The sequence below is a fragment of the Marmota monax genome, unplaced genomic scaffold, assembly GCF_021218885.2.
Source record: "Marmota monax isolate L192 unplaced genomic scaffold, Marmota_monax_Labrador192_F-V1.1 WCK01_AAM20220418_F8-fsc00068, whole genome shotgun sequence".
Lineage (NCBI taxonomy): Eukaryota > Metazoa > Chordata > Mammalia > Rodentia > Sciuridae > Marmota > Marmota monax.
Genome location: NW_026692352.1, coordinates 9,427,979 through 9,443,727, shown reverse-complemented (window position 1 = coordinate 9,443,727; position 15,749 = coordinate 9,427,979). Strand labels below are relative to the sequence as shown.

Genomic DNA, 15,749 nt, shown 5'->3' with positions numbered 1-15,749 from the left:
TATTGAATACTTCACAGACATTTTGTTCTTTTGATTTTTATTTTAGATTTTTAAATATACAAACATTTAAAATTTTGACATAGTCAAATCTATTGATGTTTTTCTTTATGATTGCTTCCTTTCTATGTCACACACTAAAAGGGCTTCTTCATCTCCAAAATCATAAAAATTGTCGCCTATGACTCATAGAATTTTCATATTTTGGGTTTTTTTTTATAAAATAAGTGTGAAAAAAAATTTAAAGAGATACTATGAAGGGACAGGGATCTAATTTTCCCTTCCTGCCACATGCATGGTTTGTCAATTGCTTCAGTACAGAATTGAAATGTACACCTTTTGCCAACTGATTTGAAACTTCCCATGGGTTGTTTTGTTTAAGAATCAACAGACTTGCCAGGTGCAGTGGCACACACCTATAATCCCAGTGACTCATGAGGCTAAGGCCAGAAGGTCACAAGTTTCAGGACAGCCTCAACAACTTAGTGAGACTCTGTCTCAAAACAAAACAAACAAACAAACAACAACAAAATATATATAGATAGATAGATAAAATGACTGGAGATGTAGCCTGTGGTAAACTACCCCTCTATTCAATCCTTAGTTCCAAAAGAAAACAAAAAATGAAAACAATCAACAGACATGAGAGTGATAATCTAATTTGCATACTTAACATTTTTAAGCAGCTACTATGTGTTTTGTCTTAAGTTGTTTACCTGAGATTTTTTGATAATATAAATCTTATCATAATCACTGTAAACCCTATGGTTAAATTCACACAGTTATCTTATAGCACATTCATATAATGATATAGTATGTAACTATAAACAAAAAATGTGAATATATGTATGTTTATCCACAAAAATGGTCATGTATGTATGTATGTATGTATATATATATATATATATATATATATATATATATATCCATTTCCAACATACATTGTACATGATAAAAGTACTGTGCCTAACTGAACAGTGTGTACTTCTGTAGTCTTATAAACTGATAAGACCTGAAAATGTTGGATTACAATTTGATTTGGGGGTAGTAGAATTAATTGAACAGGACTACTGTAAGGATTAAATGCATGAATATTTGTAAAGCATTTGTCCACCACATGCTTCATATAACTTCATTAGAATCACCCCACAGAGAGTTTGAAACTTTAGCAGAGGCCCTTGTTGTAGCTTTTAGTTTGCTCTTGTTTCATTCTTGATCATCTCAGCCCCGGTCCTCTGGACCAATATGCGGTTCTAATAAATGCTGCATACTCCCAAGCCTAGGAAAGGAATTCATTTAGCTCTGCAAAAGACCAACACCTGCTACCTGATCTGCCATGTCTGAAAAAGATGCATCCACAGGTGTGGCAAGGAAGCCTGTTAGGCAAATAATGATAAGAGCAATGATGGAAATTGGTGGGAATGGAGGCCTCAGTTGAGATGCATCCTCTTTGGAGAGTTTCACACGACATGGCCCATGCCAGAGAAAAGTGTTAGGAGAACTTCTGAGGAGACCATTCATTACCAGCAGCCCACAGAAGGAAAACAGAATTCAAGCAATATCATGTGGTGCTTCTGCATTGTGAAAGCAGGGGCTAACCTACTCAGAGAGGATGCTTCACCACAGAATTTTGCCAGCTCATCACCTTTGACCAGAACAGATGCTGCTATTTTCTGATCAGTGTTGTCCCTGCTATCTGGGAGCAAATGTCAGTGGAGGGACAAAATCTGACATCAGAGCCATTACGTGCTCATTGGAATCTCAGCGCTACTGCCTGGACCACATGCCCTGCAGGGCAGATAATATATGGTTGGCATGGAGATGGAGTGAGTTCAAGGAAAAACACCCAGCTTCACAAGTACCTATGCATGTGTGCTCACAGGCTCTCCACTGCACAGGATCAATGGGAGCTGCATTCATTTTTCGTTTCACAAATATTTATTGAACACCTACTTTATGTCAGGCACTGTTCTAGGTTCTGGGGGTCACAACAGTGACCAAGATATACTTGGCATCTCCATTCATGGAATTTATGTCTTATATGGCAGTTGGGAAGAAGATAAAAAAAACAAATAAATGCATAAACAAGTAATTGCAGCCTATGAAACATGCAATGAAGGAAATAGCGCTCAATAATGTAATGGCCTACTCCAGACAAGACTAAACAGACCATTCATGAAAAGCTCACCTCACTCAGCTCATCATTAATTCAATCTGTCCATCCAACACAAGGAGCAATCCATGATGGAACTAGCTTTGGCACCTATTAAATATATAACCTTCAATAATTTGCTGAACTACTCTAAGTCTCAGTTTCTTCACTCATGGAATAGGTACAATAATTAGCTACCACCTTTAATTGTATGCTGTGATTTAAATGACATAATGCCCTTTGCTTGGTCTTCAGTGCAGTGCTCAATATATGATAGTTATTGTTATTAGTATTTGTTTCTTCTTTCAGTAAAAGAATATTTACTAAAAACCTATAAAACAGACACTTTGCTGAACATTAGGAGTGAGGAGTGGGGTGAAGAAGAAGATGCAGCTATTTCTCTAACAGAGAATTTTTATGGTGAATCTAATCATTGGAGTTCCCAGAAGACAGAAAGATAGCTCAGAGGTTAGACAAACCTCACAGAGAGACAGCTTACAGGTTAGACTGAATCAGCCTGCCCAAGAAAAAAATCACCACTTTTCCTCCTGGGTTTTAAAAATGGTGTTGCTCTGGGAAAGGCTAGTGGCCTGGGAGTTCTGAAGAGCTGAGTTTCAATTCCCATCCTGCTGAGCCTGAGCCACAGGCCTCAGTTTGCTCACCTCTCTCCCCATTTATCACTGGAGTCCATGAGTAACAGACATGCTGTGGAGGATCCAGGGCCACACAAAAGTCTCTCCAAGAATTGTCTCCTGTTCTTTGCTTAGTTGTAGCCCCTGCTCAGCCCCTTTGATGGTCTTGGGTCCCCCTACTTCCTTGCAAACTAGAATTCACAGGATCCCTGTCAGGTGAGTGAAGGACTGAGGGAGTCAACAGATGCAGAAGCCCTGTGGGAAGGTGAATGGGCTCTGCTTGTATTCATTGCTATTATTACTTGGGTTGGGGAGCCTATCCACATGGCAAACCATTCGATGAGATGAAAAATCACGATGCAGAGGAAACCTTACCAGGGAGCTATTTACAGCAACCTTTCCAAAGACTAAGTACATCCTCTGGCGGTACTTTTCTCACCCTCTCATTGTGAAAGTTTGATGGCGCTTATCAGTGGGTGTCTAAATCCTCTGTAACAAGCTTGTGTATTTGATGTAGTATCAGACAGCAGGCAGGAAGCATTGCCCCTTGCCCCTCTGTGTCTCCTTGCTTGAAATACTTCCTTCCTGAAACAATTTTGTTGTAACTGCTGGACTCCAAAGAGAAGTGTTTTGTTTTTTGGGTTTTTTTTTTGCAAATAAATATGTTTCCTAATTAAAATTTGCCCTTTAAAGGCTCACATTTTCTTGGCCCCACTCTATGTTTTCTTTTCTTTGTAACATATTACAGAATCAATAAGGGCAACGCAAACATCTTTAATATATACAGTTTCAACAGCTCTAATAACATTTCTGCCTTCAAAACGCCCTTTTCCCCTCTCTAGCCCAGATGATTATTTCCCCTGATTTGTTAAATACCTTTGTATTTAACTCAAAAAAAAAAAAAAAAAAAAAAAAAAACCCTTCAAAGGTAGTTACTCTCCAGGGGGAGTGGGAATGGTACACTGAAAGGGGATCAAGTGGAAGGTGAAGGTCAGAGCTATGTCTTTATTTTTAATGACAGCTCTTCATTTTTATTGCAAAAGTCATGAATGTGCATCATGAAAAAGTTAAAAATATGAGAGAGAGAGAGAGAAGAAAATTCATATTACTCACAGTCCCATCACCTAGAGGCAACCATTATTAATATCTGGCATGTTGAATTTTGCTTTTTCAGATCTTTCTACAAGAGGATTTTTATGTAATTAGAAATTTTGGATTCTATATTTAAAATTTTACATGATAACATTGGCATTTTCTATGTCATGAAAAACTAGGCAAAGACATACTTTGTAGTGGCTATATAACATTCCAACAAAGGCTGTTCCCCAATTTACTTAATCTTAGGCTATTTCAAGTCTGTTATCATTCTCATAAATTATATACTAATAGATCTAATCTCTTACTTTTTGAGGTAATACGTAGAGCTAGCTGGCTGTTTGGCAGGTCTCAGGCTGAATTTTACAATTATTTCCTATGGGACAGAGTAGACATACAGAAGATTCTCAAGTCAGCTATGGGGTGAGATTACAACATAGTAACAATCAACTTTAGTCTCTCCTCTAAAACTTTGACTTCCTCCTGAATTCTCTTGATAATGTAATAAGTAGTGAGTGCCACCCTCCACTAAGACACCAAAGCTTGAGAAATGCATGTTACTTTGGACTTTCCTTGCCTACTCCTATCTAATCAGCTACCAAAATTTGCCCACTGTATATCCTTGTTCTCTCTACTATACCTCCTCTCTTATCCATTTTCATGGCAACTACCTTGGTTTACCTAACTGACTTAACTGGTTCCTGTCTCTGGTCTTCCAAAGCTACCATCATTAATCCATTTCTCCACACTGTTGCCAAATTATCTATTTCTCATCTTTTTCAAATATGCTCAAGATCACATCTCTTCTTGACATAAAGTCTTCAACAGCTCTCTACCCCACTCCAACCCCAGTAACTGAGCTTTCAAGGTGTTTGGATCCTTGGCCTCCTCCAGGCCTCTTCAATAGTCAACCCTACCTACTACTTTTAACTCTACCCACACACTTCCTTACATGCCTGACTCTGCTGCTATGCCAGCCTTATGCTTTTGTCCATATTATTTGTATACTCTTTCTTACCTCTACTGAGAAAGCAATCTCTCTCCTTTCATGGTCTAGCTAACTTCCTTGCCTTTGACTCTCAGTTTGAATGCCACCTCCTACAGGAAGTCTTTCCTTACCACCAAAGGTTAGGCTAAGCACACTGCTCTGCTTTCACTCTACCTATTCCTTAGGCAGGAACCCAGCATACCCATGTCTGTCTTTGAAGGCAAGGATTGGTGTTGTAGCTTTTCCCACCTGTACCTCTTAAAACTTTAGTTCCACATTTCCTAAAAGCAAGGATAGTCCCCCTACATGGCCATCAAAGGCTGGAAGTTATCATAGATATATACTATTGCCTCATCTACAGACCTTATTTAAATTTTGCCAATTTTCCCATTAATGATCCAATGTAGAATCATGAGTTCCATTTATTGTCAAACAATTAAACTCTTAACTCTTGAGCTGCTCTGGAATGGTCTTTCTAAATTTACATATTCTTAAGTAGCATTCATTAATTATTTTGTGGAATAGTCCTCTTCAGGCCTGTCTGATATGTCTTGATGATTAGATGCCATAGAAGTGACATTATGTCCTTCTCAGTGCATCATAATGTCTATTTGTCACATTCCTGATGCTCCTGATTTTAATCTCTTCATTAGGGTGGAATCTGCCAGATTTCTCTGCTCTGAAGCTCCTATTTTCCCCTTTGAATTGAACAGTATCTTGTGAGGAGGTAGTTCAATACTGTGTAAATATTTTGTTTCTCATCATGCTCTCACCCACTACATTAGCCTGTGGGTGTTAGTTTTCTCATAAGTCAAACGAAGTACGTAGCCCAAAAATTGTTTCCAAAATTTTCTCTTAAAGATTTCTTTATTATATTCCCTGCCAGGGACCTCACATTTTTTAAAGATTTTTGCCCACTAAACAAATGGCACTTCTATATGTCTCTTTTTCTCTTGATATATTCATGAGACAAGTCCAGGACACTGTGAATGCAGAAGGCAGGATTCATTTTCCTCACTCCTAAAATGTCCAGAAGTCATCACACACCTACCACGGAGTAGATAGTCAACAAATATTTGTTGAAGAACTGAATCTGACTGCTAATCAGAGATGGTCCCCAGCTTTGATGTATGTAGTAAGGACATGGAGTTGGTAAATACTGTCCAAAGGCAGAGACTTGACATTTTAGTTTCAGAGGCTTTGTCACTGGTGTTAACTTATTGTAAAGATTTAACAGGGTTTGAGGAAACCTCTTACACATTCCTATCCCCATCTCTGCCTTTCTACTTCAATTAGGATATAATAAAGGGTTATCCAGTACCTCAAGTTTGTAATCTGTGACCAACCAGATGTAGGTGCTTATTAATTGAACATCTCCTATATGTCCAGTGTTTCCTTTTTATAATTTTATCTTTTAATCCTCAGCATACTAGTGGGATAAGTATAATCTGATTTACAGTTCAGAAAATTAAGGCTGGGTGATGTAAAATGGCTTGCACTGAGTCCTACAGTGAGCATACAGTAAGCTTGGGCTGGGAATTCTTCTGGATTCCCTCTAAAACCTTTGTAAGTTGCCACTACACCAAGTTGCCTATTTCATCATATAAAAATGTCCTTCCCTTGGTGATGTGCTGGTGATCATCATACAGACATGCATTTGGACCAAGAAATCACTTGGACCACATTCACTGCTATTTTTTTTTTCAATGATTGTTATCACACTTCTGTAGTTATTACTGTGGTTTTGGGGGAAGTTGTCCCAGGAAAAAGGGCCTTTCTTTGGGCATCTTACATGCCTGAAGAAGGAACTCAAGTTCTCAGCTCTTAATAACAACTGACTATGCTGCAGTAGCAACTGAGAGTCCATCCCTGGAAAAGTGTTGGGGGTGTGGATTAACATCCAGAGGGTAGGCAAGGAAGAGGCTAAGGGCCCCAAACAGACTTGGGGAACCGAGAGGAGACCGGACAGCACTACCAAGAAACAAGGAAAAAGAGAAGGAAGTAAAAGAGAGGGAAAAGAACCAAAGTCAAGAGGAGAAGAAACAGAGAAAAGGCTGGACAAGGGAGGAGAAAGTTTTAGAAGGGGGGGCTAGGAAGAAAGCAAGGAAGGTAAAAGAGGACACAAAGAAAAATACCGAGCTGAGAGAGCTTGGAGAATTCGAGAAAGAAAATGAGATTAAAAGGAGTGCAGAGAGATGGAGAAAGCGGAGAGCACGGAAAGGAGAGGGAAATATATTGGAGACAACAGAGAGACTGGGGTGAGTGGAGAGGCAGGCGAGTGGACTGGTGAAAGATGCTCATCGCCTGCGTGGCGCCCCCCGGCGCTGTGGTGCAGCCCTGCTCCAAACGCCTGTGCGCGCTGGCTCGCCGGGCCTCCTAGGATTGGCTCCCGCCTCCCATTCATGTAACCTGCATGTGCGTGTGCGTGTGTGTGTGTGTGTGTGTGTGTCGCTCGCCCTCTCTGTGTGTAAGAGAGCGAGGGTGGGGAACGGAGGCAGGCAGGCGAGCAGGCAGGGAGGGGAAGAAGAGGAGGGAAGCTATTAAACACACACACTCACACACACACTCACACACACACGCGCGCGCACACACCCGCCCCAACCCCCCAGAAGCCTCGGGATTGCAGCTGTTTCATGTGGGGCAGCAGTGCTGGCAGGGACGCCGGCCGGGAGCGGCCGGGAGCGGGAGCCGGGCGTGTGCGCGCGGCTGGAGGCTCGCTGGGGCTCCGCTCCCCGCGGGAGCTATTGTTGGTCTCGCTGGAGCTGAGCGCAGAGCCGGGACCTGTCCTTCCTGGGCGCCCCGCTCCGGCTCGCGGAGCCGAGGAGCCGTGCCGCCTAGAGGTAGAGGAGCCACCAGTGCGGCGCCTTGCCTCCCTGCCGCCCTCCTCCCCGCTTCCCCGGCGGTGGCAGCCTGCAGCCACGGTAAGGCGGCGTGATCCGCTCTACGGAAAAGCGCCTTAGGGACCGCGGCGGCACCTCGCCAGCTCTGTGGCCCCTCTGCGCTCGCAGGACCGGGTAGCTCCTCGGCTGCCGAGGGCTCCTGGAGACGTTTGCTCGCTATCCTGGCCCTCACCAAGGGTGGGAGGAGGGAGGGAGGCTGGGACGCGGGTTGCCGGCAAGGCAAGACAGTCTGGAGCCCGGAGCCGCCGCCGCAGCCCTCGGAGCCTGCCGCGGACTGGAGCCTGAGAGGAAGGGTTGGGGAACAGCAGAGATGTGGGCGCGGGCCTGGGACTTTGGACGCGGGTGGAAAGGAGGCGGCGCGCCCTAGGTTTGTCTGCCGCGCCCGGTTCTCCTTCCCCGCCAAACCACGGCCCAGTCGCCCGCAGCCCCTCTGCAGACCCGCCCGCCTCAGACTCCCGGCGGGCGCTGGAGGAGCCCGCGAGGCGGCGCCGGGCTCCAGGACTGCAGCCTACCCTGCGGGGCGAGAGCTGGCTTCAGCGGCCCCTTGTGCGCTGCAGTTGGAGTCGAGAGCCTGGAGACGCGACCCTAGCCCCGCACCTTCTGCAATCCACGCGTCGCCTATCCTTGCCTGGTCTCGCCGGCAGCTGGGCAGTGCTGTTCACGTTCGCCTAGGAGCAAGTTGAGGCTATAGCCGCCGGGTGGACCTCTGTGGGGCTCCCGGGTGTGAGTGTGTGAAACTGCTCGCACCTCCAGTTTCGGGAAAGGTGCTCTGTGTTGAAATGTGATCACCAGGCTCCTTAGTCATTTTCCTTGCTATATAAAACTGCAATCTTTACACTGGAGGAGCAGACGGGAAGGTGGTGGCGCGGTATGTGTGTGTGTGTGTGTGTGTGTGTGTGTGTGCAGCCTAAGAATACACAGCCAACTACTTGGGCGAAGGGTGGAAGGGTGGTTCAAGTAGTGAGTCCTTGGCGGGTCAGTACCGTGGGCTTTGCTGGCCACTGTCCGCCTTTTCTCTGCCCTGCCCCCGCCTAGGCGAGGTTGGAAAGTACTGGAAATTCAACTGCGTGGTCTCTAACTTTGGAAATTGGCTCACCTTCCTCGGTGAGATGTTAAGGTGATTTCTGCAGCTTAGTCCATTTGGACAGGAGTATAACTGCTCAGCTGGGTGCGGAGCCCTTATCAGAACTGCACCAATCACCCACTCAGTCCCTATTTCCCTCCCACCCCACCCCCAAGCCCTGGCGAGAAGGTTTATAGAGATGCAGTTAACCGTAAGCCACCAACGCAGCGAAAGGGGAGCAGGGAGGCAGCCGGGGTTTTGCCGGAACCTACGCGCACACTTGGCGTTGGACTAGCCCAGGAGATCACTCTGCTGCTTTGTAGAAGGCGCCGGTGGGGCACGCTCACGATCCCGAGCTCCGGGGCCAGAGGGTGCCCATGTGCTGAGCCAAGCGGTCGCGCACCGGAGGGACAGCTGCCGAACGGCATCGCGGGCAATTATATAAGCTGCCTCAGTGATAACCCAGAACTGTGATGCGAGCACCCGGTTCTTGAAAGACAAGCCTGAAAGTTTTCCTGCTTGGGGAATGTAAGTACCCGGGGCGCTTCTACTTCGGGAGTGGAGAGCGGGGGACGTCTTGTACCCCGGAGCCTACTTCTGCGATGGATGTTGGGTGCTGATATTGCTGTCCCCAAAGATCCAGTTACTGAGCCAGGGACTGGGTGGGTGGGGATTCAGGGTTGATCTGAGAAGAGCCAGTCAGAACTCGGGTTTCTTTGAGTTCTAAGAGCCTAGAGTCTTCCCTGGGGGTGTTGGAAGGCCTTCCAGGGAACAGCGTTTTAGGAAAATGTGCTCTGGGGAGCTCCAAAGACTCTCTTCTTGGCTTCTCCTGGTGCCCCTCCCGATCTTTACACCCAGCGCCCTTCACGTGTCTAGAAACCTGCCCGCGATGCCTGTCCCTTTTGGAGATGCCCAGGGATCCCAGACATTCCGACCAGTTTAACGAGGGTTGAGGGGTTAGCAAGTAGATTGCTGGCCTTTACCGGGGGCGGCTACCATTATGTGCCTTTTCCTGGGCTTGCCCGGCGCCAATGGGGATGGAATGGGGATGAACGCGGGTATGGCTTCCGCAGCAGTTTTGCTTCTCCTACGTTTGTTTTCTGCATCTCTCTGCCTTCTTTCGCCGCCGCAGCCTTGTAGCACGTTGACGGGCTGTGATAGAGAAACCACAGTAGTAGAGTGTTTTTAAATCTTGTTTTTCGCCTGTAGAGGGATAAGTCACCCCAAGCTCTGACAGAGCCCTCCGGAACTGAAGTCTGGGACTCAGTGGCCCTGAACTCCCTCCGCGAGGTCAGAATTGATGGTGTGCAAGGGTAGGAAGTGTTTTGTTTTTGCCACATTCCAGTGTCCTGAAACCCCGCGTCCCCTCCCCCTGAGACCCCGGGTCTGAGTGTGGTCGGCGCTGTAAAATAAATCCTCCCTCGCGTAGACCTGTGGGGCCGTTCAGATTTCCTGCCGCTGCCATGATCCTTAACAATGCGATTGCAAAGCCAGTGCTCGGTTGGGAAAAATCCCCAGGTGCCGGCCGGCCGCGCCTTGACCTTGCTGAAGGCGCCTTTACCCGGGCTGCCAGAGGGACTCCGGCCCGGACGCTGGGTCCCGCAAGGAGGAGGAAGCCCAGGAGGTGGCCGGGTTCGCTCCCGGGGCAGGGCGGGAATCGGGTCGCGGTGGGGAGGACAGGCGCGGGGGGGGGGGGATGGGTTCGGCGGCAACCTGTTTCCCACCGCCGCTGATCCCCCCTCTCCAGCTCTGGCGGTGGCCCCACGTGGCCCTTGTCCCCAGCTTCTGGCAGTCTCCCGGGCTTCCGGGGTTGGCCTTGGCCCCTTCGCGTTATCTGCCAGCGTCGGACCGACCTGGCCTGAGCTGAGGTCCGCGCCGGCGGGGCTGACGAGTGGGCGGGGCCTGGGCACGAAACTCGAGCGGAGACCGCCACGTTCCGGGCCACGTTCCAGCCCTGAGCCCAGCAGGGCTGGGGACCCCGCGGTGCTTCCCTCCCTTCGGCCGCCGGAGCTCCTTCTTCCAGACCCCAGGTGTGCTCCAGGCGTCCTCCCGCTCGCTTTCCCGCTGAGCTCTCCTTGCCAAACTTATGAAGGGTGTTTTCACAGGTGGTGGCAATGGGAGCAAGTCCTGCATCCCCCCTCTGCGCCCTGTGTGTGTGTGTGTGTGTGTGTGTGTGTGTGTTGGGGAGGGGAGGTTTGTGGCGAAACCAGATAGCATGAAAACGGAATTCCCTTATTTCTAGATTCTGTAAGGGAATGGTGAGAATGAGAAAGAATCTGTTCTCTGGTGAGGGTGATGACCGGCAACCCTTCCACCTAGTGGGGTTGGACCAGTCTGAGCTTACTGAACCCCTGCCTGCTCTCAGCAATGCCTTGCCTGCAGTAGTAGGTCCTTGTGAAGGGTTGAGAACCTGAATGTCCCCGGGTTGTTCAGACAGGACTTAGGGCATAGATATTCTTGTGGCTTTAGGGGGCTACTTCCGGGAAGTTTTTATTTCCAGCTGGTGTCTTTAAGTGAGTAGGGGAGGTGTGCATGGTGGCCTGTGAAGTCTCCATCTTCATGGTTAGCAAAGTGTCAGGGATGGATGGAGAGGTTCTATTTTATAGAGAGAGTTCTCAGGTTCTGCTGCTAATATCCTATTCTTACCAAAGCTTCTTTTGGGGTGTGGTGGTAGAATAGAATAAGGTAGTAAGCCTATAAGCCTCCTATGTGGGGGCAGGGGTAGAGAGGAAGGGTCAGCGTTTGCCCTAGGGTCAGAACTAGTGCTCTGTAGCAACAGGAACTGCGGGAGGATAGTTCTACAGTGAATGGAATGGTGTTTTTTTTTTTTTTGTTGTTGTTTGTTTGTTTGTTTTTTTGTACCAGGAATTAACTCAAGGGCAGTCTACTACTGAGCCACATCCCCAGTCCTACTTTGTATTTTAGTTAGAGACAGGGTCTCACTGAGTTGCTTAGCACCTTGCTTTTGCTGAGGTGGGCTTTGAACTCGGATTCTCCTGCCTCAACCTCCTGAGCGCTGGAATTACAGGCTTAGGCCACCGTTCCCGGCTGTAATGATCTTGAATGTGGGGTAGTGAGCTCTCTGTCCAGCAGATGTTCCAGTAGTAGGGTGGATGTTGTGGTAGTGAACAGTTTTGGTTTCCAAGGACTCTCCTTCAATATAATCTGATTGGCTTTCATATATGATTCTATTTGGTATTTTTGGTATAATATATTTGGCCATAAGCAAGTTATTTTTGGAGCCTCAGTTCTCTGCCCTATAAAATGGGACAATATTGTCTAAGTTTTCAACACTGCAAGCATTAATATCCATAAAACCTCTGGTATTCTGTGGGCCCTTTGAAGATGGTCATTCCTTTTCCATCATTGTGCATTTGTTGGGTAAGGTTCAACATGGAAATCAACAGCCCCAAAAGAACCAGCAACATTGCATGCAAAGTCTATTTAAAACTAGCTTCAAATGCTTAAAACAAAAATATCTTCTCTTTTCTTAGAAAAGTCATTTCCAGTTTTGTTAGAATTTGTTTCATTGGGTCCCTTTTTCTGATGAAATTATACCCTTGTGCAGACTGGCATGTTACATAACCCATATTTCCAAATCAAAAGTTACAATTATGGGAAAGAGGGGATTAGGAATTTAAGATAGAGATTATTGGACAACACAAACAAAGAACTCAATTTAGGATGCCAATTCACTTTTTAACTGTGATAGAGGTTGAAAGCAAATGAGATTAGATAAGTTCACAATGGTACAGATCCTCACCTGAGTGCTCAGCTATCTATCCTGTTCTAACAGCTTCTCTGCCTGGGTTCTTAATAAGCTTTTGGTTGCTCCAGTCCCACCAAGTTCTCTTATATCCCTAACTCTAACATGTGAAATAAAAGAACAATGAGATTTAAATCACCTCCTTATGGATTTGATTCCAAGAGTCTACCAGGGTAAATCAATGTTGATTTTAGATCTAAAGGGCCAATTTTTACCTACTTTCTTACATGTCCATCAGCCTTACTTATTGTAACAGAAAACTGAATGACTCCATCTTTGCTTTGTGCTCACACACAGCTGTGGGAGCCAAAATGAAAAGTAACATGCCCTAGATCCCAGGGAGCCAAAAGAATAATTCTCCATAAGCATCTTGTCTAAAGAAACAATGTAAATATATATGTGCTTAGTCCTGTATGGTTTATGTGTTTGGTACTTTGTCTCAGCTTTCCCCCTAACTTTCATATTTATTCTGATTGCCTAAATAATATGTGTTCATTACAGCAATTCAGAAAATATAAAGAAAAGCAAAAATAAAATAATTTTCACTATATTTTAGATTATATATTGGGACTTTTCTTTATGAATGTAGAGAAATTGAAGTCATAGTTAAAATAGTTTGAATGCTAATTTTGATTTAATGATAAAACATACAAATCTATCCATGTTATAACTTTCCTGGCTGTGGCAGCTTTCTTTCTTTCTTTCTTTATTGTACTGGGGTTGAACTCAGGGGTGCTTAACTACTGAGCCACATCCCCAGCCCTTTTATGTGTTTTATTTAGAGACAGGGTCTCACTGAGTTGCTTATGACGTTGCTATGGCTGGCTTTGAACTTGCAATCCTCCTGCCTCAGCCTCCAAAACCACTGGGATTACAGGCATGTGCCACCACACCCAGCTATAACAACATTTTTATTGGCTAACTAGAGTCTCCATGTTTTAATGTAACATACTTTATTTAAGCAGTTCAAATTGTTTGGCTTGTTTATTTTTAATTTTTAACAAAACTGTAGCAATTACCCTTATGCTCTGTGCAATGTTAGTATTTTATTAAGTCAAATTCCTAGAGAGTAGGGTCACAGAGTCAAAGGCTTATACCATTCCATGGCTTTTGTCACACATGAAAAGCAGTAGGGTAAACCGTGTTTCCTTCATCTTTTAAACCAGAATCTGATGGTTTACTTTGCAATCCCTTTATAGGCTTGGGAGCTGAGGTAGTAGAGGAAAATATGGGCGACAAGTATGTCTTCAGCATAGGATTTGCATAACTTTGAGCTGTTCTGCTGACCAGATAGGCAAATCCTTTTTCCAAGAACATTTTTCTTCCTTGGCTGTCTTGGAATCATCGCTTTCTGTAGATCTTCAGCCAGCAGTGGAGTTGAAATATGTAAATATGTTCCTCAGCCTTGTAGGTGGGGCTGGCTCCATGATAAATGACAAACAGTTCCTTAGAGAAGTGTGTGTGTCTTCCAACTTTTGCTGAGGGGGTGGATTCCCCTTCCCCACCCTTTTCCCTTTCTTTTGGCTCAGGGGCCTCAGGCTGTCCCTGGAGATCTTACAAAGGAGACAGTCTCCCAGCAAGTTTACCCCCATGTGCAACACAGCATTGCCCTGGAAAAGTCAACCCACCTGAGTCTCTTCATGTCCCAGGACACAGTAAATAAATCAGTCAACATGTCTACTTGGTGTTTCAAAAGCTTAAGTAGTTGGGTACCCTTCTTGCATTGATCCACTTGAATCAGAGGGTACATTTTTTCAGTCTTCCTCCTTCATATGTTGGATTTCTGTGACCCAGAAAAGATTTGTGCCCTGTGATTAGATGACTTGTCATCTGACAAAGAATTCCATGGAGCTAATGGGGGAAGTCTGGTCCTCTCATTTCCAAGGTGTCCCCATGCTCAGCAAGAGACATCAGGAGTTCCTTTAGATCAGGTAAAGAGGTCACCTCAGGGTTGTTGGATAGCATGTCACCATAGAGGGAGCCTGCTCTGCTGGTTGCCGACTCTAACTTCAGATGAGGTTTAGATGCTGCCTTTGATACTTAAACCACTCCAGTTTCACTAGGGCAGGCAAGGGAATGTTTCTGTCTTTTGTCGTGTTCTGAACATCAAATCAGGCTTTTCTTTCATGTGGAAAGCAGGTGAAAACAGGCCATAAGTGAAGCAGGATCTCAGGAGCAGTGGCCAGCACCCACATTCCATACTCCCTCCTCCCCTGCTTTGTGTTCTACATTGACTGTGTGAGGTGGGAGTACTGTCCCTACAGCCAATGGGGTTTAATCATTAAAGTCCTTGATAAATTAGGCATTAAGAATTTTTTCTCTGAAAAAGTCCATTTGCTGGATGTGGAATAACTGTTGACTTCTGAAATTTTAGTCTTGAATCCTTTGATAGTCAAGCCAAAGGGTTGCTGCTGGCATATTTATGACTTTGGGTAAACCATGCCAATTCCTAGAGTCAGCCTTCCTCTCTATAAAATTGGGTTGGGTGAGGAGGGTGGATTTGACATTTTATAAATTGGTAATTCTCAAATTTTAACATACATATACCTTGCCGGAGGATCTTGTTAAGAGGCAAATTCTGATTTAGTGGGTCTGTGGGTACCAAAGAATCTGCATTTCTAACTAGCTCCTGGTGATGCCAGGCTTCTGGTCCACTGTCTGTTACACTTGGGTTAACAAAGTTTCAAGCTGCTTGTGGTCCTGAGGTTATTTCCCAAAGTAACAGTAATGACTCTCTGACATCCAGGAGTTGTCCATATTTAAGAATGGCACTATAAAGGCATGTATCCATTTATATTTTTTGGATTTTGAGAATTAGCATCTTCATTTCCATAGTCAGAGCTGGGAAGATATAGGCAGTCCCTTTGTCCAGTAGTTGTGGAGGAGGTGGAAGAATGGGGCTAGAGCAAAAGGAAATCATAAATGAGTGTGAATGCCTTCTGTCAGGCAGCTACTATTGTCCTGTGTTCTAAGATGAGAAACAGGCTCAGTAAGGCAAAGCCATTTGCCCAAAGTCACATGCCTAGGACTAACATCTGATCATAGGGCTCTGATTACCAAACCCTTCTTCTTCCTGGAATGGCAACTTTGTAATTTTGTAGAATGTCATGTAATTAAAACAGAGTGCTTAGCAAAGTGTTTCTCTTTAGAAGAAAA

The 15,749-nt window shown here is 45.4% G+C and overlaps 1 protein-coding gene across 3 annotated transcripts in view; it reads left to right on the top strand.

Annotated features, from left to right (window-relative positions):
- Positions 1-15,749, top strand: part of Tenm4 (teneurin transmembrane protein 4) — a 1,383,002-nt gene that overhangs the window by 636,952 nt on the left and 730,301 nt on the right. For 2 of the 3 annotated variants that reach the window (XM_058578574.1, XM_058578573.1), the window contains exon 1: positions 9,035-9,355. The exons of the other annotated variant lie outside the window; for it this stretch is intronic. The gene's annotated coding sequence lies outside the window, so the exon portion shown is untranslated. Of the gene's footprint in view, positions 1-9,034; positions 9,356-15,749 lie in introns of those variants that run through there. 3 annotated transcript variants of the gene reach the window in all.